General features: G+C 44.4%; 1 protein-coding gene across 29 annotated transcripts in view, besides 1 other annotated feature; it reads right to left on the bottom strand.

Moving 5' to 3' along the window:
- Epb41l3 (erythrocyte membrane protein band 4.1 like 3) overlaps positions 1-27963 on the bottom strand; it is a 214345-nt gene that overhangs the window by 90883 nt on the left and 95499 nt on the right. Inside the window, exon 1 of one of the 29 annotated variants that reach the window (XM_006523614.4) lies at positions 5922-7053. The exons of the other annotated variants lie outside the window; for them this stretch is intronic. The gene's annotated coding sequence lies outside the window, so the exon portion shown is untranslated. Of the gene's footprint in view, positions 1-5921; positions 7054-27963 lie in introns of those variants that run through there. 29 annotated transcript variants of the gene reach the window in all.
- Positions 16612-18485: an enhancer, noted in NCBI's record as "VISTA enhancer mm1658". NCBI's record gives its function as "enhancer in: tail[6/8]" and the evidence as "EXISTENCE:transgenic organism evidence [ECO:0001131][PMID:17130149]".

The raw sequence follows: 27963 nt of genomic DNA, 5'->3' as shown, positions 1-27963 counted from the left end.
GACAGAGGGCAGACAGGAAGGAGTTAAAGGCAGAGACTGCCAGTCAGGTAAAGGCAGATGAAGATCACAGGTCCTTGTGTGAGGCCAGAGTCTGCTGTGGGCGGGACAAGAGGTGAATGGGGGCAACTGTGTAGCAAGGGAGGAGGGAGCTAAGAAGCAAGGGCAGCTGTGTAAAGCTTTCTGTTCTTATCCCAAGACTTCACTTGTCCCTGACAACACTGTGGCAGCCATGAGGACCAACAGATCAAAGGGACCAGCTGGAGTCTGCCACACTTCAGTGCAAAAGCAGACCAAATGGTGTGATGGGCAGCAGCGGGCAAGTTACTCCTCAAACTGCACAGAAGCCACACACGGGGCTGCTCATCACCTATCTCCACAAATGATAACAGTTGACAGTGGACATACTGCCTATTGCTAACAGCAGGGACAATCCCGACACACCCATCCACAAGTACATACTCGCACACACAAGCGCGAAACCACACACACACACACACACACACACACACACACACACACACACACACATTACATATAAGTCATATACACCAATATCTCAACTCGAAGAGCCCTGACTGACATATAAAGATCACGCAAGAGGTTGAGAGATGGAGTTTTTATGAAGAAGCTCGAAGTCAAAAGTCACCACAACTATGGCTGCTGCAAACTTTTGGAAGACGAATGCTAACACCTCCCAACAGGGAGACGATTTTATAGCCATGTTATGCCTGCAAGTTGGTGTTGTAAGCCGAGAAGTTAACCCAGATCAAACAAGTAAGTAAATAGATAGATCACTCCTCTGCTTCAAGAACACCCACTCTGAATGGTAAAGTCAGAGACCAAGCAATCCCTGTGTCATGCTAGGGCTCAGCCCAGGGAGGGGACTTTCAACAGATCTGTGGAGGCAGGAAAGGTTTCCGTGTCAAACAGTGCACACTTGATAGAGACCCACTCACCTTCAGTCCCTAACAAAGTTGCTAGTTTTAAACATTAGATGTCATTAAAGTCAAAGTCTACTTCAGAAAGATCAACGGGGGATTAAAAATGTCATAGGGAGGCACCGTGATGAGGGGGGTATGGTGACAGAGCTGGAGGGCGCAAAGTGGTCAGGAGACCTCCGAGGTATGGAACCACCCATGCTGTGGGTTCTCTGACCTCAACAGATTTTGGTTTTCCTTTCTGTTCTAAAACTCCAAAATTCTTCATTTACCAAGAGACAGTGTGGTGGGAACAGCCTGAGGCTGAAGAAAGTTATTTCTGTAAGTTAGGTCAGATGGCACCAGCTGATCCTTCTGACTAGGCCCAAGGCACATGCTCCCCAGGACAGGCAATTGTTAACATCCTAGCTGCTAAGAAGGCCAGCCTTATTCCACTGCCCAGGTCAGCTGACTGCCCAGGTTGACTAAAGTGTCCTCAACTGTTTGAGCCCACTAAGATTCACTCAGCTCACTGAAATAATACACAGACAATGGGGGGACACTGGAAGACATCCCTGTACCTAGCAGATTAGAAAACTGGTTCCTTTTCTGTATTTCTTGTTAGCTTTTCAAATTAAAAAGTTTTTAGATCTACGGGTGAGCAGAAACAGATTCAATATTCATCCGCATATTTAAAAACATACAATAACTATGTAAGCGTGACGGACATCCTACTATTTATATTTTTATATCCAACTGATGCCAGATTTTAAAGTGTAAAATTTCCTATCTTCCCTGTTTGTTTCCACAAGTCGCCTAAATACACTTCAATAAAACAGACCTTTCCTCTTCTGAAAGGGTGATCCGAGCCACAAGGAACCTTTAACAAGAGGTTAGGAACCCTAGTTTTCGAAAGGAGAGGTTCCTGATGGGTAAAACTTTTTGGATTCAAGTCTATAGGGAGGGTAGCCGGTCACATTTCGTTTGAGGATATTTGCGTCTGTGTATTCCGTCTGGCACCGAGGTGTCCACGCTATGGACTACTGGACAGCAGAGATTTGGGAGGGGACGCTGCACATACCACATTAGAGCTAGTTAAAGGAGAACACACAACACACGGTCACAATGACCAACACACCTGCTCTGTGGCGGAGGAGAATCAGCGGAGGAGGTTATAAATACTGCCCCCATCCCTGCTTAGAGTGCTGCGTGTCATTTTAAATCCACGCTTGCTCTTTCTTGAGAGCTCTGCCTGAGCCCACTCAACCTCTCCAAGCTAGCTCCGCTAAGCAGCCAATGACCGCTTTGGTCTCAGTCAGCTCCACCAATCCCTAGCTCACGCTTTCCTAGGCCCACCCACCAACCACTCCAGGCTAGCTCCACCAATCCTCTAACAGCCGCCCAGGCTATGCCTTTTCTCTTGCCCACCTGAGTCGCTGCAGACAGAAAACACCAGGCACCCTTAATATTTTAAAACCAGCCAGATAACTCAATAGCTGGGTGAAAAGAATCGGTTGCTCTGCACTCATCAGCTATCTTCCACTGGGTCTAGTAGCCCCCAGACCTTACATGGCTCGGGCTCCTCTCTCCAAAGCCTGACCAAAAAGCCCTTCCTCTATCTCTTTCCCTCCTCTCCCTCCTAGGACCCTGAAATCCCACCTCTTTACCATCACTGAACGATCGGCTTCTGCTGTCTTTATTGACATAGTCAAGAAACAGAGAAGCAGATTTTGGTATCAGCTTCTCCCCTACATAGTGTATGATATGAGTACATTCCTTCCATGAGGATTCCCAGAGCAGCTGTTCCGACTCCGGGATAAAGCCTTATGAGTTCCCTGCTCTGATAGAGCCGGCCTTCTATTTGAAGGAGAAAGAGAAAATGCACTTAGTCTGCAAGGGGTGGATGTTTTCAAGTCGACCAGTTAAAGTAGACGCTGGCTACTTTTAGTTGAGTGGATAGAGATGGCTTTATACAGGGGGAGGGGTCATTTAGGCAACATTCAGATATCAAGAATCCTCTACGTGATGATAGGTGTGGGGTTAAGACAATGTACACTGGGGCTCAGGCCTTATGGGAAATGAACTTGCTGTGGTCCAGTCTCAAAACAAGTGTAGAGTCGCTGGGAGGAGGAGGGTGTGGGAAAGAGGGAGCAGCAGAGAAGATGGAGCAGAGGCCACGCCCAGCATTCCGAGGCTGGGTTCTTTCATAAACATCGAGAAGCATTTGAAGTGGGTAAAGAGAGCTCTCTGGACACTCTCACAGGTCTCTTTGGCTTTTTGAAAGGATGGAAGTTAGCAGAAAGAAACCAGATAGCAGGCAACAGCAATGGCAGCCATCCAAAGGACGGGAAATGCCACCCAGGTCATGGAGCACAGGAGGCACAGGCCGCAGCATGTGCCTAAGGCCAATCCACATTCCTGCTATAGCTTTGTGGGGTAGGGTGGGAGTGGGGTGGGGCAGGGATGAAGGGTGTAGCATTGCTGGGGAAGGTGGGGGATGGATGGGATGCTATGGACCAAATCTTTGGGCAAAACCAACGACTTAACATGACTCTGCTCGATTCTAACACTGGCATCCCAAACAGTTACTATTCACAGTCAGGTCATATCTCTGGGGCTACCAATGGCTTTAATTTCCTAGATTGTGGACATACCTATTCTGTCTTGCTCTGAACTAGACGTAGAACAAATCCCTCCCATCCAGCCCGGGGCATAGTTATTCTACAATTCATTTCTATTTCTCATTTTAACACGGAGTTCAATATACAGCAGGAACACTTAAGGAGTTGTTCCTGGAATTAATTAGAAAGTGGTGGCTAAAAAAAAAAAAAATCTGTATTTTTCGATGCTAACACGAATACTTGGGTTCTGTTTCCTGACAGCTATCTATGATTATGACAAATCATAAGCATTCCCCAGCCCTGAAATGGAGATCAGAATCGACAATGACTTTATTTCCCTTACCCAAAGGCAACCAGTTAACAGCATTCTGGAGATTTTATGAAGAACCCATTAAATCAAAATAGAAATTTCAGAACACGATAAAATATATAACAGCAAACTCTTTATGGTGAGTTAAATCCTGAAAAGAGTCAGTGGATAAACTAGAGACAGCAACTGTCAAAAAAAACTGTTGTTATTCCTTCAATGTATACAGTATAACTTAAACACTAGGGGGTTCAGTTCTCAACTAGTCTTTAAACAAAAAAACTGCCTCTAAGTCAAAGGCAGCTCCTTGGTTCCCTAAAAGGGAGACCAAGGACACTGGCTCTTCAGGGGCTGCCTTTTGTGAGGTTCCTGCCGCTTACCAGGGAGTTGTGCCCATGAATGAAAGGGCAGCTGGTCACAGGGGAGACGTATGCTCTTCCAAGCTTACTGTGACAGCTGTGGAATACACATGTCTCTTTAATAGAGCTAGGTCTGTGTACAATTCACATAGGACAGTGTTTAAATGACATGTTTGACAAGGCTAGTCCAGAGAGAAACCTAATCTCTGCTCCCATCAGCGTAGCTCTCCCTCCCCCCAGCCCCTCTCTCCATCTATTCATTTTTATTGCAGAACTAGACAGTGTCCCTCACTTACTAGATTGTATGTTCATCTGTATTGCCACTGATTCATAGGGCTACCTGATCCTTTTTACTTAACAACTCAAGCATTAGCCAATCAAACCTTTGGTAAAATTATATATTTGCCTTAAAGCTTATTTTCCCTAGTACTCAATTATCTTTAAGTCCAGATGTGAAATCACAAAGCCCTACCATCTTGCCTCATAAGAGGTGTGAGGGTAAACCTTCAGGATTCTGCCATAGGTTTTCCTTTTAAAAAACATACGATCATAATAGTTGCTTCTAAAGAAAACATGAATGACAACACCTAGTTCCAGATCCAACACACCCCTGAACTTCACTGCAGTGGGTCTAAGCTTCTAAGTTGAGAAGGCTAAATTTTACTCAGCTACAAGAGGGAGAATTAGCAGGCAAGAGGTCAGGGGTCACCTCTGTCCAACCCCACTGCTCAGAATCCTTTAAGAGGTGCAAGATGGAGACAGCCCACTTCCCTGCACTCTTACCCAGTTCTATCTGGGAAGAACTTATTAGCAAAAAAGATAAGTTTGGCACCTTAATTCAGGAGCATGTTTTTCTATTACGCAGTGTCTGACTTTGCATCCGTGAGGAATATGGTGTGAAGCACAGAGAAACAAAGAAGGAGTAAATTACAACAGGCTCTATAAAGCCATCACCCCTCCCCCATCCCCAACCCAACAATAAGAGCTCTTCCTCCCAGGGGCTTCTCCTGCTTCGGAATGGTCTCTCATTCACCTAATTCGCTAGGTTGAAGGACAGGGAGAAGGTTAAGACTAAGAAGAGCAACGGGAGGGGAGCAGTATCTCCCCTAAGGACCTGCGGTCATGATGCTGATGAGTGGATGCTGCCTCATCCCAGGGTGCTAAGGGTTGTTTTTTATAAAAAGATAAGGAGGAAAGAATTGTTGGAGTGCATTAAGGTGTGGGGGAAGGGGGTGCCTCTGCAGGCCCATGCTGAGGCATCCCTTCCCTTTGAAGGACCAGCCACAGGACAGCAGGACAGTATAGTATAAAATAGAGTTTATTTAGGGCATGGGGAAGGGAGCTGAGAGAAAGGAGGGGGTGAGGGGAGGGAGAAGTAGAGAGAGAGGGAGAGAGAGGGAAATGGAGAGGGAGGGAGAGGGAAAGGAAGGAAGGGAGTGAAATGGGGGAGGGAGAGGGAGGGAGGGAAACCGAGGGAGGAAGAGGGAGAGAGAGTAGAGGCTGGCCATGAGCAGGTGGAAAGAGATAGGGAGGGGAATGGGGAGGGGGTAGCAGGAACAAGAGGAGAGAACAAGAGCAAGAGAATAAGGAGGGAGCAACCAGCCCCTTTCATAGTGAGTCAGGCACACCAGGCTGTTGCCAGGTAACTGTGGGGCAGAACCTAGATTAAAGGTCAACACTAAAGAAAAACAAAACAAAGATGGCTGCCTCCACTAACCTGTGAGTCTAGCTCCCTTCTGCCCACAAGAGCTTTTCCAGCAAGTCCAGCCTGAAGGATGAATGCACAAAGAGCAGTCTGCTTCCCTCCTCTCACAAACACAACAGCACCAAGGGCCTCCAGCACTGTTGGAGCCCTGTTAATTCAAACAACAGGCAGAGCAAGCAGCTAGCTAGCCTGCCTGCCTGCTTTCTGAGGCTCTTTGCACATCCAGTCCCGGGACTTTGATCTCTGCAGTTATCTCCTAAGGGTAAGCATCCTGCACACCCCCCAAAACTGGTCTCAGTCAGGACACATGGTGATAATTAGAAACAAAAGAAACAAAGAAAGAAAGCAGAGCAAAGGGCTGTCCAGGGACTCCGAGACAAACGAGACAAACGTCACATCTCTAGGCAGTAGTCCTGATGCTCTGTGTGTCATGTCCAACATTTCCTTAAATCAATAAACAGGAAAAAGCTACTCCTACTGCAAAGAGCTAGATGTGTATAAAATCCTAAAAAAATCGATCTCTTTTCTATTTAGTTCTTACGGAGATCATGTGTGGTGGTGGTGGTGGTCATTAAGTATTCAAAAGGACTAACATTTGGATATGGTGCCTCCAGTAGCTTAAATGCTGCCTAAGTGACACTAAAGACATCTTGGAAAACCACCTCCAGGTCAGGCTGACCCCAAGCCCTTGGCTGCCATTGGTCTACTGATCTGAGCCATAATGAATACGGGTTACCAGTCGTCAGTTCCTTTCCCCACAATACGCTCCTCTGCCTCAGTCACCCTCAGCCTTAAAATTTCCAGGCCACTCGCTGGATCCCAAAGCCAAATGAACAGAATTTAGTCTTTCCAGATGTTCTACGGTACAGTGCCTCTTAGGCCTAACATCACAACTGCAACTATCAGGCTCCTTCAGAGAGAGGAAATGGGGAGTCCTTCCATCGTGTTAGACTGTTCTACATTCCGAAGGTCAGACAGACAACTGAGTTTTTCAAATTTCAAGATGAGTCTGAGGCCAAGGGTTTAATTCTTCTGACTTTACGATCATGCACCCTCTTATCTCCCTGCTAGCTACAATAGATGGATGGAGACTATACAGCGCGTTCTTATAAAGAGCTCGCTGGCATACAGATGAGACTGTTTACACATGGCACCTCGTCAAGTTCTCTGGAGGCTCAGATGAGAGGATTCCCTCGTCCAGGGTGGTTTGTGTCGGGTCTCCACCACCACCGAGAAGGCTCCCAATTCACACCTGAAATCGGCGGTCAGGAACACTTTAGGAAAGAAGTCCAGTTCCTATCTTCTTCCTGCCTAGAAGGGAACTCAGCTTATTAAGCAGTGGCTTGTGATTGAAGCTACCTGCTGCTATCCTGATTCTAGAGGCTGGCTTTCTCACACAAGATACTGGAAAAAAAAATGATCGAGCAGCTACAAGGTGAAGTATTTTGTTCACATTACTTTTCTCCAATGGGCAACTAAGCCAATAAATAGCTATTTCAATGTTCAAATCCACATATTTTCAAGTCAATAACTCAAACTCTTACAGCCAAAAACCACATTTGAGGGAAAAGTGACAGGCTGACCTGCAGCTCCTCTCTAGAACTCTCTTGTGGGTTCCTTAGTTCTTTGTTTAATGTCTTATCACAGCAAAATGTGCCACCTTTCCTGTGTTGACACTCCTTAATTACTGTATTTTTCACAACAAAATGAGTTTAAATTCTTGAGCTTGACTATTTGAGATGTTAACATGAAAGTAAGTTGGTCTAGGCAAATCCTTTATGGGCAGCACATGAGACTGCATTGACTCTTCCACCCACCCCACCATCCTGAGGGGTCTGCACACAGTAGGGAATCAGTGTACTGACTCCTTCTACAGATCTACCATCCTAAGGGGTTTGCACACAGTAGGGAAGGAGTGTTTGCTTTTCCCAGTGTCTAGTGCAGAAAAAAACTGCAAAGGAAGGATGTTGCTGTTCAAGGAAAAACTGGAAGGATAAGAGATAGGTACTGTTGGTTCTGAGGACCACAACACAGGGGGTATTCAGTTATCAGCCAAAAGTGCAGAAGAGGATCACACCATGGGATTTTCCTCATTAATTTTGAAAAATAAATAATGTGAAAATTATTTTGTAAAAATTATATTTGAAAAATCTTTGAATATACTTAAATCATTTTAAAATTATACTAGAAAAATAATATTCAAAATACTTTGAACAAAACAAAAAAACGCCAATATTTTTTCAGGAGTTCTGTAAAATAATACTTTGATAATCCAAAGAACATATGAGCTGAAATTCCCCCAGAAAGCCACACCTTACATTTTATATTCTACAATGGCTGACTGATGAACTCCACAGGTGTGAGAGGTTAGAATGTTGCAAGTCCAACCCCTAGTCACAAATTATCTTGAACCTTCTCTAGCCTCTTTAACAGCTACTTACGGCCCATCTGAGCCTAACTAATGTCCCCGTGATTATCACATGAAACTTTTGGGATGTATTAGTTTGACAGACGACCAGCTTTCATGAGCCCCAAACCGAGGATGTCACCGGATAGAACGCACGCCCTGTATCAGATGCCTCCCTGAATTCCCACCCGTGTCTCCATAAGGGTTTGATTTATGACCTTACCTTTTACTATCAAAACTTCATGAACCTGTTAAAACACTGCAACGGGAATTTTGGGGGGGAAGTTCAGTAACTGTTCAGAGGCCATGGTAACAACTCATATTTGGCTCCAGAATAAACTATTTCTTATCCCTTTCAAGGTAGGGGCTGTGTTTTTGACATTACATTATCAAAAACAAATTAGTAAAACATTTATTAGATACGAGTAATAGTCAAAATTATATCACTTTATATGCATACAGTACACATGCATGCTGTGATCTGTATACATTTATGTGTGTGTGTGTGTGTCTCTCTCTCACACACACACACACACACAGACTGTTTACCCAGAGGTTGCCATTGGAATGACTTTCTCAACTGTTTCTCCACTTTTATTCCTAAGACAAGGTCTCTCCTTGAGCTTGAGCTTGTACTGAACCCAGCTGAGCTGGCTGGGCAGTGAGCCTCTGGGATCCATCCCTTTCTGTGGGGTGCAAACATGTTATCATGTCCAGCTTTCATAGATAGGCATGTCCCCAGCCCCTCCACACTTCTTCAACAAACCTTTAGCTACTAATGTGTTCTACTACCAAGTTACTCTGTATGGAAATAATTAGAGTTTTAATTCGTTTGAGGAATTCTGAAGCGAATCCTATTTATCTCTTTGTTAACAAACTCAGCAGCAGCACACAGCGAATGGAACAAAGCAGAGAAGGTTAAAGGCATGCCAAGGATAATGTTCTGGCCATCAGCTCAGAGGCATCTCAAGCCCTATTAGAATTTCTGATCATTCAGGACTAAGTCTACATGCGCAGAACCTCTGAGTGAATAACTCTTACATCCCCAGTGCTATCTCAAACTAACTAACTACCCAAGTCCCTCCATCACCGCCTGCGTGCTTCCAGGGTCTTAGAGCAATGTACACTCAAAGCAACAAAGCACACATAAATCCCACAACTTCATCTCCTCGTGCTACAAGTTGGCCTTCAGCATATCCTGCAGCACACCCTTCAAATACACCTAAAAAAGAGTGACCATCTTACCACAAATGGTACACTACATCTTTACCATCACTACCGCAGTCCCCCATGTCTTGGCTTTCAAATCCCTTTTCCTTAAACTGGACTTCCTCACTTGGCCATCTCCTCTAGCAACTACCCACAATCCTGCACCAGACACCTCCATGATTAATGTCTGATCTCCAAGGTGGCACAATGTGGAGAGACTTCCTGAGGTGGAGACTAGTCTCTGAAGCCTAATTTTTGCCCTTTCTCTCTTCTCTTCCTGAAGGCCCCGGGGAAACAGCACCTCTTGGTCCTGCCATGATGGGATGTGTTGTGTCTCCACAGATAGAGAGCAACAGAGATAAGTAACCACGTACTGAAACCTAAGCCATTGACCAGTACACGCCTTTGATTGGGCATCAAGGATAGCTGTCATGGTTTCATTTCACTTATGGTAAAACTGAGAGGTGGGGAACTGTTGGCCCTCTGTGGATGACAGCACATTCAGTCATTGACCACAACCCACACTCTAGGGCCAGCATCATGGAATTGAGGCAGGGCTACATACTTCTGATATCCTGTGGAGGTAGAGACATTTCTCAACCAGATAGATCCTTCCAGGTCTTCTTAAAACAGGGCTAACTGATGGAATGAAGGCCCCCCAAGTCCAGGCCTTAACTGCCTAATCCACCTCCCTACATGTAAGGATGGCTCCCAAATGCAGGGAACCTTCATGATGGTTTGCATAATGGGACTGAATGAAACCAGACAGACTTATAGCATAGCCTTGGCTAACTGGCATTAAAAATACCTGCACAGTACTAAATGGTCCCAGTGCATGGAGGTCTTGAGTGCTCCAGACAGAGACAGCTAAGCAGGAACACTTCATTCCAATTAAAGAAAGGAGGCACACGTGTCTTTATGATTCTAAAAAAATCACTTTAAAGAATGAATCATCCGTCCCAAACCCTGACCCTTAGGAATGAATGCTTGTCTGAGGGCTAAAGAGAGCGTATTAGCCCTGAAACAAAACCCGAAGGGACCACAGAAGCTCACTAGCACTCAACATAGATGACATGTGACTTTAAGCAATTAGGGGTGAGCCCCATCTTTCAGACGATTAACAAGCAAAAACAAAGACAAACATTAAAACAGCAACGATAACCCTCATCAGTCACTGGCAGATTCATGTCTGTCACCCTTCTACAGGTGGCCACACTTAACAGACTGTCCTCAAAGTTTAGCTCTGTCCCTTGGCAGCTGTGTGAGTTTGCCTTATGCTAGCTCTCTAAAAATCAAATTTTTATCAATTGTAAAACACAGATGAAATACATCTTGAACTGATACACGCGTGCAGAGTGGTACCTGACATGGGAATATGCACAGGAAGCGCCCAGCTAATGGCTGCCATTTTTAGAGCAGGAGACTGTCTCCTGGGACCATCTCCTGGATAGAATTTATGCCAGTCTTAATGAGAAAAAGATGGACATCTTGTTAAACCAAATAACGAGTGGGGTCAGGTTCTTTAAAATTAATGAAATACTGTGCACTCTCCAGCACTCTCTAGGCTGTAAGGATCACATGTGATAACACGATCAGATCATAGTTAATGTGAATTAAATTATGAGACAGGTTGAACTCTGGGTGTAGCTATGTCAGGACAATAACAGCAGCGTCTGTCAGTTTGGGGCACTTGTCATCTTCAGCATCCTGCCTAGACATCACCCCTGAAAGGCTGGGCTTGGGACATAATTACCTTACTCCAAGACCATCTCAGAAGGGGTTAACAGTTCAGTATAGGCTGGCCTGGGTGCAAGAATCCCCTGATTAGCTAGGACGACAATGAAAATAAATCTTCTACGAATTAGGGCTACAAACTACGAAAATTCTAAATACCAGGGCCTACTTCGTATCTATACAGAAAATAAGCTGTCTTCTTCGTTTACCTTCCCAGAGGCATCAACAAACAACAACAAAATCCTTGCTGCCTCCCAAGATGTACCCTCCCCCCTGGTAATGGGAAAGAAATGCACAATGTCACAGCTTCTCCATTTTTACATTTACATAGTCCTAACACCTTCAGGAGACATTCAGTCCACTGAAGTTTCTTATTTGTTCCAAAGCTTTTGCAAATCTGCCCTTTGCTTTCTGTCATCTGGATGCCCCCCCCCCATTCCGTTTTACTGTGGCATCTACTTGTCACATCAGACAGCACTTAGTAACAGTCGGAGCTACTGAGAACGTGTCTGTGAGACAGTCAGACCAGGTAAGACAGAGCGAATGCTACAATGCTCACACAGCTGGCTTAACTAGGACAACAAAGATGGTTCTGAGGGAATGCAGGTTTTGCTTCTCAGAGAAGGATATGAGGGTCAACCTAGCCATCAAGGCCCAGTTTCAAGGTGTCACCAGGCAAAGGCCCCGGAAAGTAATTAAGGCAATGCTTTGTGGGCTGGGGTGGAGCTCGTTGGTAAAACCTGTGTGTGACAGGCACAAGGCTCCCAGTCCCAGTCCTTCCCCTCATCCCCAGACACTTTCCACATGTTCATTATCAGACACTTGTATAATGTTAAGAAATACCTCTTAAATGATCTAAATGGCTTGGCATACAAGATTTCCTTGTAGATTTCTGAAAACTGAGCCCTCATAAAGGAGACCTTGGGTTTCCATCTGATCCCAACCACCACTCATGACTTTCAAGGCAAAAACTCCTTGCCTTGCAATGGTGTGTGTGTGTGTGTGTGTGTGTGTGTGTGTGTGTGTGATACTACAAATGACTATAAATGAGTTCCTCCCACTCCTAAGCCCTTTAGTTACAGTTGAGTCAGTCTGCGGCAGCCATCTCTACAGATCATGGAGGTCTGATAAACACAAGTATGACGGGCTGGGAAGAAAGATGGCGAGGACTTTGGAAATGGATTGAAGGCACTCATTTTCTTGTATCTGGGCTGGCACTCTATAATCACACCAGTAGAAAAGGAATCCCAAGAGCTCAGAAGTGAGTGAGCTGACCCTGACCTGCATGTGGGGAGGGTACTCTGCCCTCCTCATCCAGAGCACTGCGAAGAGTCAGTGTTCGCTTGCTGAGAGGGAGTGGGCTCTCATCCAGCCTTGCTCTGACAGAGTGAAGTTGTTATTTATCAATAAGTGAAGTTGTCACTTATTGCCCACACCCTTCCCCCATAGTCATCCACACTCAGGTAATCCATCATTGAGAAATACACACCGCGGGTCTTTACTAGCCACAGGTACTCAATGTGCGCACCCAACCCACCACTTGTTAAAAACACCATGAGCAAAAACTGTATCTGTGAAGAGTATATGTGGCTTTTTCTGTCCGAACTACACATTTGCACTCTATCAGGTATTATGAGCAATCTGTCGGCGATTTAACAGAGTCTGGAGAATGTGCACAGGTTATTTTAAAAAATCAGTTAATCATTTCATGCAAGGGGGTTCTACATCTGTGGATTTTGGAATTCTCTCCATGGATCCTGAGGGGATCTGTACACTATATATTACATCCTAAGCATGCAAGGCTCTGATATTTCATTTTCAATTTGCCCTGTTTTTAATTTTTAATCACTAAATATGTTATATACTCCAATTATTAAAACCTACATGCAAACAAGTAATCCCCAACCTGGGGATTACTACTAGAACGCACAATTCCACTATACTTCATATGTTTCTAATAGGAAAGTCATAGAAAGTTGGTATGGCAACCTCGATTTTAAAGTAATGGCCAGGAGCTGACAAAGGACTCCTCTATTTCATCTCAGGAAAGGCTTTGCTATTACATAGTTAAATGTGTGCTACTTAACTTCATTATAAAGTCAGTGCTAGGACCCAGACAGGCTCAGCTGAGTGTGCTAGCAGCACATCCCTGGTTGGCATTTAGACAGAGCACACTGGTACAAAGAGAAGGATGGAAGAGGGAACAGACCTGGGAAAAAGTAATGGAAGGAAGACTAGTGAAGAGTGGGTTTCTGTGCTGCAGGAGAAGGAAGATCTGGGCCTAGATGACTACATGCATGTGAAAATAAGGGGACCTTTAGAAAGCAAGGAGAATGGGGTGGTTGTCATCACCACCACCGTTCCAAACGGTGGAAGATAAACCTTTGAGTTCCCCATTCCCCATACTTTCCACGGCTAGGTCCCACCCACAAAAAAAAAAAAAAGGCTAAAAGCAGTATCAAGATACAAGATATAAGATACAATTTGTAAAACACATGAAACTCAAGAAGAACGAAGACCAAAGTGTGGACACTTTGCCCCTTCTTAGAATTGGGAACAAAACACCCATGGAAGGAGTTACAGAGACAAAGTTTGGAGCTGAGACAAAAGAATGGACCATTTAGAGACTGCCATATCCAGGGATCCATCCCATAATCAGCCATCAAACGCTGACCCCATTGCATACACTAGCAAGATTATGCTGAAAGGACCCTGATATAGCTGTCTCTTGTGAGGCTATACGTGTGGGGTCTAGCAAACACAGAAATGGATGCTCACAGTCAGCTATTGGATGGAACACAGGGCCCCCAATGGAGGAGCTAGAGAAAGTACCCAAGGAGCTAAAGGGATCTGCAACCCTATAGGTAGAACAACAATATGAACTAACCAGTACCCCCCGCCCCCAAGCTCGTGTCTCTAGCTGCATATGTATCAGAAGATGGCCTAGTCGGCCATCAGTGGAAAGAGAGGCCCATTGGTCTTGCAAACTTTATATGCCTAAGTACAGGGGAACGCCAGGGCCAATAATTGGGGGGGGGGGTGAGGAGAGGGTGGGAGGGTATGGGGGACTTTTGGGATAGCATTGGAAATGTAAATGAAGAAAATACCTAATTAAAAAATAAAAAAACAACCGCAGACTGTCATGGATTCAGGACATCTTGGGGTGTCTGGCTATGTGATACACAGTGTGCTCCACCTCTATGTTGTCATGGGCAGGGCGCCCCGACTCCCTGTTCCAATAAGCAGTGAGCTCCACCTCCCTGTTCTGATGAGTGGTACACTCCACCTCCCTGTTAAGGAAACTGAGGTAGAGAACCACAGTACCTTCTCCCAGACATTTCTCTTTCTTTTCTTTTCATGAAGGGCCACATTTACTAGTCACACTGACTCCCATTCCCCATTATTATAGTAACTAAAGGCCCTTTATAAGCCCTGACGCCTATAGAGTCCAGTAAGAAATGGATGTCTTTTTAAAGACCTTTAAAGAGATGTGGGTTATCACTACAGTAGATTAACTGTCTGCACTAAGGGGCCGAAATGGAGAAGAAGGCTATGTATTTTACAAAGAGAGTGAAGATAAAGATGGTTGTATTTGTGTTGAGTCTGAAATACCTGGAAAAGGAGAAAATGTGGGTTGGTATGATGGAGACAAGGTAGTGGGGAAAAATGATCAGCCCTTTCTCTTGTTTGTTTCCTCTGTGGTGCTCCGAGTTTATACTCCTGGGAGATTTGTCAGGGTAGACCAGAAGCCTGAACCCTGTTGTCAGAGTACTGGAAATCAACCACCTCAGCAATTAGCTGTGTGACTTAGGGTAACTAACTTAATTTCCTGGTACCTTGGATTTATAAATGGGGATTATCAGTCATATTCACAAACTCAAATAAGAATCACCAGTTTTTAAGGATATAGAGGCAATACAAATTCTTTAAAAATCAATAGCCCATATTATTCGGGTACCAGATATTACTTATTATTTATGTATAATGTTCTTAACCCAATACATACAGAAACCAAGTTGATAATCTGATAATAAAATAGGATGAAGCAAAGCTAAAGTCTCATTTTTTCCAATTTTTAAAATCAATTGTTTGAAATATCATATAATGTACTTTAATTATATCCGCCTATAACACTTCCCGACCCCTATCCTCCCAACCTTTTCCTTTTTAAAAAGAAAGAACTCAACAACTCCAATCTGTATTCCTATATGCTCCTGGGTGGGGCATCCACTGGATGTGGTTCATCTACCAGGAGCCACACCTTTCAAAGACCTCCCTGCCAGATCAACTGCTCATTGCTCCTCAGTTAGAGCCAGAGGCTCACCAATCCTTTCCCACTCCACTAAAGTCACGTTTTTAAACTTTAAGTTCATATCCATTAAAAAAGTAATAAGTACTTCATTCATGTCAACGAAGAAGCAGAGGCCTAATTACAAGGTTGCGAAAGTGGGAGAAAATGAGCATCTCTCCCAGCATGTCTTGTGTATTAAATTACAACCTTCAGCGGCCACAGAGATGACATCAACCCTCACGCAGTGATTATTTCAGTGTGGAACACTTCTTCTGATTTCCAGCCCCATCTCAGCTGAAACAGAACGCCCAAACATCTGGCAATACCTGCGCTCAGTTGTAAGGCTCATCTCCCCTTGGCGCTGCGCTAATAGCTAATACACGTTTGCATGTGATGCCGATAGCAAATGGAATGAAATGCTCTTGTACTGGTTCTGAGCAACTCGAAACTATAACCAAGCTCGGAGCTACGTTACACAAACGGCGGAAGTATAGGCTCCTTACCAGGACATCCTTGATATTTTCTTCCCCCATCTATACACAAGTATGATGGCTCCTCTGCACAAACATTGGTTTTATATCCAGAGTGATTGTCCCTTCTTTAGAAGAGAAGCCTGAAGACCTGGTCTTATATTTGCATGGCATACTACTAACATATCTTGTTTATGCTTATCAAAATGCCTGAAAACTAGTTAAAACTAAAACAATATGGTTCTAAATGAATTTTTCCTAATTGTTGATTGGCCAAATAAAGACAGCAGAAGCTGATTGCAGGGCAAAGATATGGAGATTTCCAGGCAGGATAGGAAGAGGGGGATGGAGAGGATTAGACGAAGACCAGGTGCAGAGAGGATAAGAAGCTGCAGACATGAAAGTCTCTTGGGGCATCAATAGTCTGTAGCCTGGGCAGGCAACTGCGGAGGCCAAGGAGGATGGGCCAGTATATTCTCCACCTAGCCTTTGACCAGGAGCTGAGCAAGACCAGACAGGGTGGTCTATTGGCGGCTTGGTGGAACTAGCCACCAGAGATTGAAAGAGCTCGGGCGGGGCTGAGCTCACAAGAAGGAGCAAGTATGGGTGGCTGCTGGAGGAAAACATCAGCAGGCAGCGTGGCAGCGGCCTTTCTTGAAGCATAGCCGGGATGACGCTCTCAGCATTTGTGGGAAAAACCTTAGCTGGCAGGCGGGGCGGTTGCTTGTCCAAGAGCCTAGCTGGAAGTAGCATGGTTTTCTAAAATGACACACAACTCTGTGAAGACTTGGGCATGTAGTTCCTCATGGGAATGAATCATTGTCACTTTGCTGGTAGTCCTTGTGTTTGAGTCTTTATTTCAAAATAAACAAACAAACAAACAAAAAACCATTACAGACTACTTCTCACATCGTATGTTAGAAGGTGGGGTTTCCTTCATGTTATCATCATGAGGCCAGGCAGGGTACAGCTGCACCCGTAATATCCTGATATTCCAAACAACCTTGTGCAATATTTATTTGCTTGGCTACCTTTAAGTTAATGTGTCCTGGGGAAGCCAATGCTTTCAGTATTAAACTATGAAAGATGAATATGTGTCCCCCCTGCTCCCAGATCTCTGGAGCCAACCCTTTTGATAACTGGCCATCAGTCTATTATTAATTACTAGCCATAAGGAGAGTGATTCTGTAAGTGTCTGAGGCCAGCAAAGGCTGGCTAGGGCATGCTATTTTTATTATACATGGACTTTGGCTCCCTGGTGCCCAAGGCAAACAGCTGCCATTTGCTTCGGGCCTTTTGCTAACACTTTCTGAAATTCCTAAGGGGCTTCCCACACTATAATTAGACCCGCCAGCTGCAGCCATGGACACTGCAGGGTGTCTCAGAGAGGTCTCTGCTTTACAGCTCTCCCTACAAAAATCCTCGGTCGGTCGCTGAAATCACACTGCTTGGGATTCAGCCTGGATAGAAAATGTGAATTCTTTAGCCTTTCCCTATGAACCAGTCTGTTCAACAGCAAGGTCCACCTTGACGTGAACCCTGGGTCAGCCCCACGGGAGAGGAACGGAACACGTAAGAAAGGGAAGAAAAATTTCAATAGCATGAGCTCCTGACATGAGCGTGCAGACTCCTGATGTGAGCATGCAGACAGCGCCGGGGCTGTGCACGTTACTGCAATCCTCTAGGGGATTCGAGTAATTCCCCTTCCCAGACATCAGCATCAGAAGTAGCGGAAATGACACAGCAAAAAAATGAACTAAGAGGGGAAGGCCACAATCTCACCCTACTTCCAAATCCTTCCGGTTCACAATAGCAGAGCAAAAAAGAAGAAGCAAGATTTAGGTTTGGGTAGGTCTTTCAAATAAAATGTAGGAAAAGTATTTTTAAAACACAGCTTAGCCACTCACCACTATGGTCTTTCAGCCTGAGTGTCCTAGGAAACAAATGCACAAGGCAGATCTACCCTCTTCCTCCCAAGCCACAGAGGTGCAACTACACCCTGTGGGACTGCAGAAAGCAGCCTGGGCTTCAGTGTCACCTTCCACCTCAGAAGCTACTGTTGCCCTGACCATGAACCTGGGGATAGAGCTCACTGTGGTAGGTTCAACCCCAACACCAACAAAATCAAACAAAACCGAACCCCTGCCTATATTTTAGGAAACCCAGATGCCTAATAGCCAATAACTGATACAAAGTTAGGTGGTAAGATACAGTTATATCATCCCAAGTTCCTGGTCCTGCAGATGTCTGTGGTCTGAGGCTCAGGCTGAAGTGGCTATCCAGGGAAGAGTGCTCCTGAAACCTGCTATGTTTGTCTAGCTCTGCTGTGTTCCTCTCAGGCAGGTGATTCCTGTCCATTACGGGGAACTCACTGAGCTGTGAGGTCCTTAAGCCCCAAAGGACAAGACAAAATCGTGGCTCCATTTATTTTATGGGAAATGTCAAACCTCGGCAAAGAAGTGAGGGTATTTCTGTTAACCTTCTGTGACTATATCAAATGCCCCAAAGGATCGTCTCTGGAGAGAAGAGGTTAATTTGGGCTTGGCTTTGGAGATTCCCATCTGGATTGGGTACAGCTGCTTTGAAGGCTCCATGTAGAGCTCAGATATTATGGCAGAAATGACTGGGGGGCAAATCTGCCCCAGGAGACCGAAAACGAGAAGGGGTTGGGGTCCCACTGTCCTCTGGGTTCACATCTACAAAGACATAAAGACCTCAAATGACCTGGACCCCTTAAAGCAGCGGTTCTCACTGTCACTACGGTTGGGGTCCTTTAATACAGTTCCTTATGATGTGGTGACGCCCATCCATAAATCTGTTTTCATTGCTACAGTTATGAATTGTGATTTAAATATCTAATATGCAACCCCCCCCAGAGGTATTGATACCCACAGGTTGAGAACCGCTGCCCTCAAGTTTCCACCCCACCCCTTACAATGCCAAGCTGGGTACCAAGCCTTGACAGCAGACCTCTCGGGGCAATTGGTAGCATGCAAGTTACAGGAAGGTTGCACTGGGGGCTCGTATGCCTGTCTTCTGCTTGCCAGTGAGAGGATTTCTCTCTTGAGCAGGATAATACCTGATAACGGGGGGCGGGGGGGGAGGACAGATGGACACATGTGCCTGTCCCTGCCAATCTCAGATGCTCCTAAGAGATTTTTCTCCTAAAGTGACATGTACTCTTTCCAACACCAAAAGACCTTTGAAATCACCTGCAAGGGAAAGTCGGGAAATATTCCAAGTCTACCTCTTGCTCGTCAACCAAGAACACTCAACATCGAATCTCTAGCATTCCCACAGCAATGGCTGGACTCTACGACTCCAAATGCTGGCTGCTAGGAATGGAGACACCTAAGTTCATTTTGGCTTTCCTGGAAATAGCCTACAGATACACTTAAGATGAGCCATGACACTTGGACAGAAATGCCCGTCTTGCATTCCCAGTTTCATATCATAGAAGAAACAATGTCAAGCTTTAATGTTATTACTAGAAATGTACTGGGCATATTTAAGCATATATGTGTGTATGATACACTCTCGTTCTGAAGTAGATAAAAGAGAGGAGGAGGAAGAGGGAGGAGAAGTTTGAGGAGCAGGAAGAGAAGGCAGAGGAGAGAGAAGAGGAAGAACTGGAGGAGGGGGGAGGAGCTGAAGGAAGAGAGAGAGAGGAGGAGGAGGTGGAGGAGGGGGAGGAGGGGGAGCCGGAGGGGAGGGGAGGAGCTTAAGGAGAAGAGGGAGGAGGAGGAACTGGAGGAGGAGCAAGAGGAGGAGGAACTAGAGGAGAGGAAGGAGGAGGAGCTAAAGGATGAAGGGGAGCAGGAGAAGTGGGAGGAAGAAAAGTTAGAGGGTCAGAAAGAGAAGGAATGGGAGGAGGAATAGCAGAAAGAGGAGGAGGAGGAGGAGGAGGAGGAGGAATAGCAGAAAGAGGAGGAGGAGGAGGAGGAAGAGGAGGAGGAGGAGGAGCAGGAGCAGGAGGAGGAGGAGGAGGAGGAATAGCAGAAAGAGGAGGAGGAGGAGGAGGAGGAAGAGTGGGAGGAGGAGCAGGAGGAGGAGGAGGAGTGGGAGGAGGAGCAGGAGGACCCAACCCACAGAGCTCCTCCCTATGCTCTTCGGTTGGATATCTCTTCCTTCCCTGTTGACCAGTTCCTTCCTTAAGAACCCGTGTGCTAGGCTTCAGGATTTCCATCCTCTTCACTGATGGACCACGGCCCTACCATGGCTCCCCATCTTCTCTGTGTGCCTTACCCTCATCCCCTTTCTCACAGAGCACTCTATGGATTTGCTAGAGGTTTCTGAAAAGGTTCGTTGAGGGGAATCCCCATGGCTGATGCTTCCACCAATGTCCCATGATTCTCCAGGAGGCCATGGCCTTCCACTGGCAAACGCAGCCCTCCTTTTTGTGGTTCTTCTTTAATGATATGCCATCTGTCCTAGAGCCTCACCTGGAACGCCCCAGACATCCTGGGCTCACTCCTGGGTTTCCCCTAAAGTATCCCTTACCTGCTCTACCCAGGATCTCAACAACGGTTCCTAGACCTTTCCTCGGCTTTATCCCACCCTCATGATACTCACCAGGTCTCATATGCTGTATAGATTTCCTGTTTTTTTTTTCCTGTGCCCCACCTCCATAGTATAAACAAGATAGTGAGATTTTTCTTTTAATTTTCTTTGTTCTTTGGCTGTTCAGCTCCCCAAATCCAAAACTTGGGAATCATAGGCTGAACACTCATAAGCTAAACACCCCAAATCAAAAAAAATGTCCTAATACCTAAAACTGACACGTGCTACTAGTAGAAAATCCTATAGCCATGTCTCAAATGGCAGGCCACACCAAATACACTAACAACATCCCATAAAGCCACCCTTAGGGTCTGCGTTAGATTCTTGCCAAGCAAAAGTGAACTGGATTTTACATTTGAATGGCCTGACTGCCAACATATCTCATTATACACGAACATTCCAAAGTCTGAAAGAAGTCTAAGATGCAAAACCCTTCTGGTCCCAATTATTGCAAGTAAGGGCCGTGCAATCTGTATTTGTTACACAAGCGGATGAAGAACACACACTGAAAGTCATCTCCTATCCATTTCTCTATCATATTGCTGCAATGGCCTTCTCACAGCTATCACAGGACCAGCTGGCTGGCTCCAGTTCCCCAAGATGTATTTGTGCCACCACCCTGAGGAGCTGGGTATCTGGGGGTTCTCAGCCATTCACTGTTCAGGAACAGAAACGCAGTCTTTCACTTCACAGACATTTGCAAAGAAGGAATACTAAAATGCAAACTGTGGGCTTCCCCTTCCATAATCCATAACTTAAAATTTAATAAGAGTAAGCAGAAACCCATTTAAAAGTGGGTAAACATGTCTGTTGGCCTACGAGTAGGCAATCTGTTTGCTAGGCCAAGATACATCTTAGATTGTGTCAAGTGACATCCCACAGTAGATTATTATGTTAAATTATAGGTTTCATAAAAGAGAAAAATTACAGGGAAAACATCTCATGTTAAGCTTTGTAGAAGGGAAAATACAGTGAAGAACAACAGAAAACCCCCAACAGTTGTTTTTTGGTAAAGGCATGGATCACGTTTCCAGAAGAAGAAAAAAAAGTCCTTGTTTTCTGGCAAAGCATTTGGCCCTCTTCCTGGGAACCTGGCAGAAAGGCATCGAGGATGGAAACACTCAGGTCCGATTGTCAGACGAGGGGACATCTGTCAGAACCCAGCTGTCCCCGTGTCAGAGCTATTCGAGCTGGCCCACACTGAAGCTACTTCCCAGTATGCCACACTGCTTCCTCTTTTTCCCTTCCCAAAATCCTCAAGGAAGCGCCGCGCTGCTTGGTTATCTGCTACCACAAGCCGCACAGAGCAAGTGCCAACTGTGTTTGTAGAACAGAAGTCGGTTCCCCGCAAGTGTTCCACGCACCCTTTTCACAAGGAGGTGAAGGCATAAGGTGTGTCCCCCACACAGAGGTGCCCCAGCCCCCCGCAGCTATAGAGCCACGTGTCAGTCAGGACAGACAGACTGGGGCTTGCCCTACTTTCAAAGCAATCACCAGCACTTCTAGCCCCCTCCCTGCATCAAAAGGAGCTGCGAGCTCAGTAATCAGTGATGCGTCATCTCCACTTGTCCTTATTCCACGGACTCGCTTCAGTTTTCAGGGCAAATCACACAAATGCGGACTGGCATCGTAAGCATCACACATATCCCGGTCAGCGCAACGCAAACCTAAATGGTCTGTGTGGTTCGCAGGAGCACCGGATTCTCCGTCCTGGAACAGTTTTCTTTCTGCCGCAAAGTCCAGAGCCTCGTCCATGGTGTAGTGTTAAACTTCCCAACCCCGCTAACAATGCAAGTTAAATTAATCTGCAACTTCCACTTTTGAAGATGTCACATTAAGACTCAGCCCCAAAAGAGACGCACTTCCAATTAAGGCCAAATAAACTAGGTCACTGGATTTACCTCTGAATTCAGTGAGTTGGACATGTGTCTCAGGTATTAATCTACCAGAGCAATCACACTGCCTGCCTCATGTTATAGAGGAAGAAGCCAGGAATGAGGCGATGGTGCCTAAATGATTCCTAGTGAACTACATTGCACTCTTTAGATAATGCCACAGTATGATAGTCTATTTTCAGTGTGATTTTTTTGTTGTTAAGTTTGTTAATAATCAAGCAAAGAACATCATTTCAAGCCAAAATTTCTGTAGTCGTTACACAGATCAACCCTTCTAAGAAACAACACTGGTGCTATGGTGGTATGAATAAGGATGCCCGCCTACAGGCTCATGTGCACGAGTCCTTGATAGGTAGCTGGTAGAACTGTTTGAGAAGGATTGGGAGGTGTGTTCTTGGAGAAGGTGAGTCACTGGGAGGTGGGCTTTGAGGTTTCAAAAGACCCAAATCTCAGATGTGGTGATCTGCGAGCTCTCCCTTCACCCCACCATCACAGACCCCAACCCTCTGAGATCATAAGCCAAACTAAAGACTTTCTTTAAGTGTTGACTTAGCCAAGGTATTTTATCATATTAATATCAAAGTAAGACTGATACCTATCATTTGTTAACAGAGATAAAATGGTACCTAATTATGGTCAGCTTTCCCTTCTGAGTACTATTATCCTTGTACCATGGGGGGAATATATGTATATACACACATATACATATATATATACATGTATACATATATATACACACATATATATGATATATTAAATATATATGTGGTAAAGCATATATAATGTTACAGACAAGTGACACGAGAAGAAAAAAAAACAACTCTTAAGATTTAAACCTCTGGGTAATTCAACTCCTATTGTACTGACTAGATTATTCAGTTATCAAAATAAATGCAGGGCAGGGAGTTTCTACTGAACAAAGCTGGCAGTTCTGTGCAGGACCATACTCTTCTTGAACTGTTGTTCTATGACTCATGATTGGAAGCCCTCAGTAAGGTAGCCCCAAAAGACCTCTCAGCTATCATAGACATAGAAGACTAAGTTTATATGTTTAGCTTGTCAGAACTAAATAAGTATGTTTTGAAAGAAAATATTTTCCAAAATGGCGACTCTCAGTCATAGGAGGCAAGAAGAAACAAAACAAAACAAAACAAAACAAAACAAAACAAAACAAAACAAAACAGAAAGCTACACACTCCACAAGCTCTGTGTCACTCAAATCTTAAAATTTCGTGAGAAATTACCAACATTACCAGAAATGGCTGTGATCAAAACTAAATAAACTAGCCGGGCATGGTGGCGCACGCCTTTAATCCCAGCATTTGGGAGGCAGAGGCAGGCGAATTTCTGAGTTCGAGGCCAGCCTGGTCTACAGAGTGAGTTCCAGGACAGCCAGGGCTACACAGAGAAACCCTATCTCGAAAAACAAAAAAACAACAACAAAAACCAAATAAACTAAAACTAAATAAAACAGTTCTAGAATCCTTCAGATTTTTACAGAGACCCATTCATAAACAGGTACTCCATTTTTTGATATTCAAACCTAATTATTTTCAATAAGGGGCTGATAAGGAATGGACTAGGCAGTGATTAATTTTCTTTTAAGCATTTCATCAAAGTTATCGACTAACATAACATACTACTCTTTGTCAAGGTATGCTCACCTTGGAACACACACACACACACACAAAAAAACAAAACCAGCACATTGCCTAGAAGTTCCTGTCAGCTTTCTTGGGGTGGGATGAGCATTCACTGGTGCCAATCGGAAGGATCTTGGTTGAGTCTATATTTAGCTAACATATAGTTCATCCAATTAATGTCAAATACTACCTGATTTAACAACAATAGGAGGAGCTTGTCAGAGTTATGTGCATTACTGGTCCCCATTTGTGTGCATGCATGCATGTGTGTGTGTGTGTGTGTGTGTGTGTGTGTGTGTGTGTAGGTAGCATTTACATGACAGTAAATACTACCATGACTGTGAACATGGCTAGCTAAGAAGTGCAATTATCAAAAGTGGAAACGTTTGATTTTTAAAATGACCATAGAACTTGTCAGTCAACCAGGGAGGGCACTTTCTCACAATGAAGGAAAAAAAAAATCCTAATCAAGGAAAAAATAATCAGTGCCAAAAAGATTGCTTTGAAATTGGATGATCTCAAATTCTAAATCTGCATTTGCTCTACATATGTTGTTGGACAACTCATTTCATTCCCTAAAGTTCAGTTTCCTGTTGTGAAAGCTAGGTAGATAACAGTTAACAGACTACTGTGGGGTTACAGCGATCACGATCCTGTTAGAATGGAAATTCAACAGAGGCACCCATACTTGCTTTTGGCTCACTGATATGCACAAAAAATTTCTGGCACAAAATGGGTATTTAAGACGTGTTTGGGTGAATTGATGAATCATATAAAATTATCATCCCAGGGTGCCAGAGAGATGCTCAAAAGATACATGCACCTGCCTCTCACTAAACCTGCAGACCTGAGTTCAGTCTCTGGGACCACAGAATAGACAAGCAGGAACTTCTTCATGTTGTCCCCTGACTGCCGTGCTCAAGTGCTGGTGTGTGAAAATACAAAACACGCGTACACATATCTGGTGAAGACATTTAAAAGACCATCTCACCTGGCACTCAAAGTATTGCTGGATTAAAACATTCAAAAGGTATCAGAATGTTGGTAATTAGTCTCAACATTAACCTAAGAACCTTCATCAGGGGCTGGGGGAGATAGCTTAGTGTATAAGAGGACACAGTGCTCTTCAAGAGGGCCTGAGTTTGGCTCCTAATGAACACATCCCAAAGTTCACGACTGACTGCAACTCTAGTTCCAGGACTCTGATACCCTCTACTCACTTTCATGGGTGTGTATACAAGTGTACATGTATGCACACACACATAATATTAAATATACACAAATGTAAACAAAACTTCAAAATTAACCTTAAATATATATATCTTCCTTTAAAAATTCGTAGCAAGGATGCTACTAAACACTGTGAACAGTGAACCTCATGGGGTTTTTACAAGTAAAAGTGTTATCTTTGTCCAACAAAATGATCTCTCTTTGAAATGCCAAATACATTTCAGTTGAATTATGATACAATTCATCTATAAATTGTGATCCAGATGGAAGTAACCATTTGTCACTTCCATACCTAGAGGCTTCTGTTTTTCCTCTCTTCTTAGACAGCGTCTAAAGTACACAGGTGCAGTCAACAGATGCTATGCTGTAAAATATCACACAGCAGGCACCTAGTCCTCAGGTCTTTGTTTTGTTTTTTACCAGTGCCTACATATAATGAAACAATGGGTAGGGCGAGCACTGGAGTTTCTTTTAAATACCATCCTAATGATTGTGGGGGAAATCTTAAACAATGAGAAAAAAAATCAGAGAAGCAGATGCAAAACAACAGGTTTTCATTCTTTACTATGAGAATCATACATCAATTTATTTTAATATTTAAAAAAGATAACAAGGATCTAACCAATATCAGCAACATCTTAGGCTTTAACAAGCAGAGATATAGAACATGAGCGACTGATGGAAAAACAAGTTTACATTTATTTAATGTGGGTTGGGGGTGGTGGGCACATGGTACAGCACTCTGTGGAGGTCAGGGGACAATTTTGAGGAGGTTGTGATGGCTTGCATATGCTTGACCCAGGGGGTGGCACTATTAGAAGGTATGGCACTGCTGGAGTAGGTGTGCCACTGCGGGTGTGGGCTTTATGACCCTCATCCTAGCTGCAGGAAGTCAGTATTCTGCTCGTGGCCTTCAGATGAAGATGTAGAATTCTCAGCTCTGCCCGCACCAGGCCTGCCTAGAAGATAATGGACTGGACCTCTGAACCTGTAAGCCAGCCTCAATTATAAGAGTTGCATTCACAGCAGTAAAACCCTAACTAGGATGGAGTTGGTTCTTTTTCCAACATATAAGCCCCAGACACCAAACTCTGGACATCACCAGTCCCCATGAAGATCTTACCCAAGGGCAGCCTGTACCCTGACATTCCTATTTCCCACTTGTGGAGTTCACAGACTGGTCATGCAACATTGTGTGACATCAGAGGCATTCGAAATGACTCTGCAGCCAAATGAATCCAAGCTCTTTTCTGAGTAAAAGCTTTAGAATTGTCAGTCTTTATCCCTTTATCTGCTTTCTCAGATCTTCCCTTGATTCTTAGCTATCACATGGATGAACGGCCCTACCTCAACATTCAGAAATCCTTTCATAATACAAGGATCCACCCTGATTATAATATGCATAGTTATTATACACATAGACATATAATAAATTACTATCTGTTATCAGTAATATATAGTAACATAAAACCTATATAGATTCCAGATATCTGTTTAGAACAAGGGAGGAAGAGAACAATTTCCAGTGGAACTGGCCTCCGGCATTTTCAGTTGCCAGAGAATATCTCAGCTGAAGTCTCTTTGCTATTCAAACTCTCCCACTATGATTACTGCAGAGCCCTTAGTATGCCTGCTCCATTCAGAAGGATGCCTGTGTCACGTTTATCACTCACAAGCGCTGTGACAACGCTGGAGTTTTTTGTTCTGTTTTTTTTGTTTTTTGTTTTTTTTTTGTTTTCGAGACAGGGTTTCTCTGTGTAGCCCTGGCTATCCTGGAACTCACTCTGTAGACCAGGCTGGCCTCGAACTCAGAAATTCGCCTGCCTCTGCCTCCCAAGTGCTGGGATTAAAGGCGTGTGCCACCAACACCCAGCTAACACTGGAGTTCTATTGAACACTTTCCATTTTACCCTCTTCCCCAAAAGGACAGGCCTGTCAGGACGTTCAGTTCACAGAAAGCCATGAACACACTCATTGAAGACCCTAAGAGCTTCTGTTAGCAAACTTAGTTTGGCCCAGGCTTGAGACCTTGAGACCAAACCTTGACCATCAACCTCAAGGTACAATAACTTCCAGTGGACTCATAATTATGAGGCATTCTAAACTCAGTGAGGCCAGTGTCCGGTGAAGCCCAAGAGTGTGAGTACCTGCAGTTCTTCTCCAGACCTTTTGGTGTGGCTCAGCGATGGTGTCTCTCACAAGGAAGACTGAGGCGAGGCTGGGTCCCACATACCTCCAGTTAGTAGAGAATATCTAGGTTGCTGCCTTTAACTATCCTAATTCTCTTCACAAGACATCTATATGGAAGCCATTGTGTTAACCCTAGACCATCATTTGAGACCAACTGACATCAGAAACAACTTAATGATGGAATCCAAATCTATGAATGAACTGGAATACTCAATTTCACCGGCATGCAGAGAGATCTAGGGTCTAAAGGGAAATTCTGTATTTGTGCCCTCCTGAGTCCAGATGTGATGTGAGATTTAAAGAAAAAAAATTAAATGTCTAGAAATAAAAATGTGGCAGTGAAGTTATTCCTCTGGATAAGGACTTCTTCGAAACTAAATCTAAAAATCACTTGGCCACAAAGAAAACACATATACATGTCTTTA

The sequence above is a fragment of the Mus musculus genome, chromosome 17 (assembly GCF_000001635.26).
Source record: "Mus musculus strain C57BL/6J chromosome 17, GRCm38.p6 C57BL/6J".
Taxonomy (NCBI): domain Eukaryota; kingdom Metazoa; phylum Chordata; class Mammalia; order Rodentia; family Muridae; genus Mus; species Mus musculus.
Note: the sequence above shows the minus strand (reverse complement) of the source record. Positions and strands in the feature narration are given on the sequence as shown.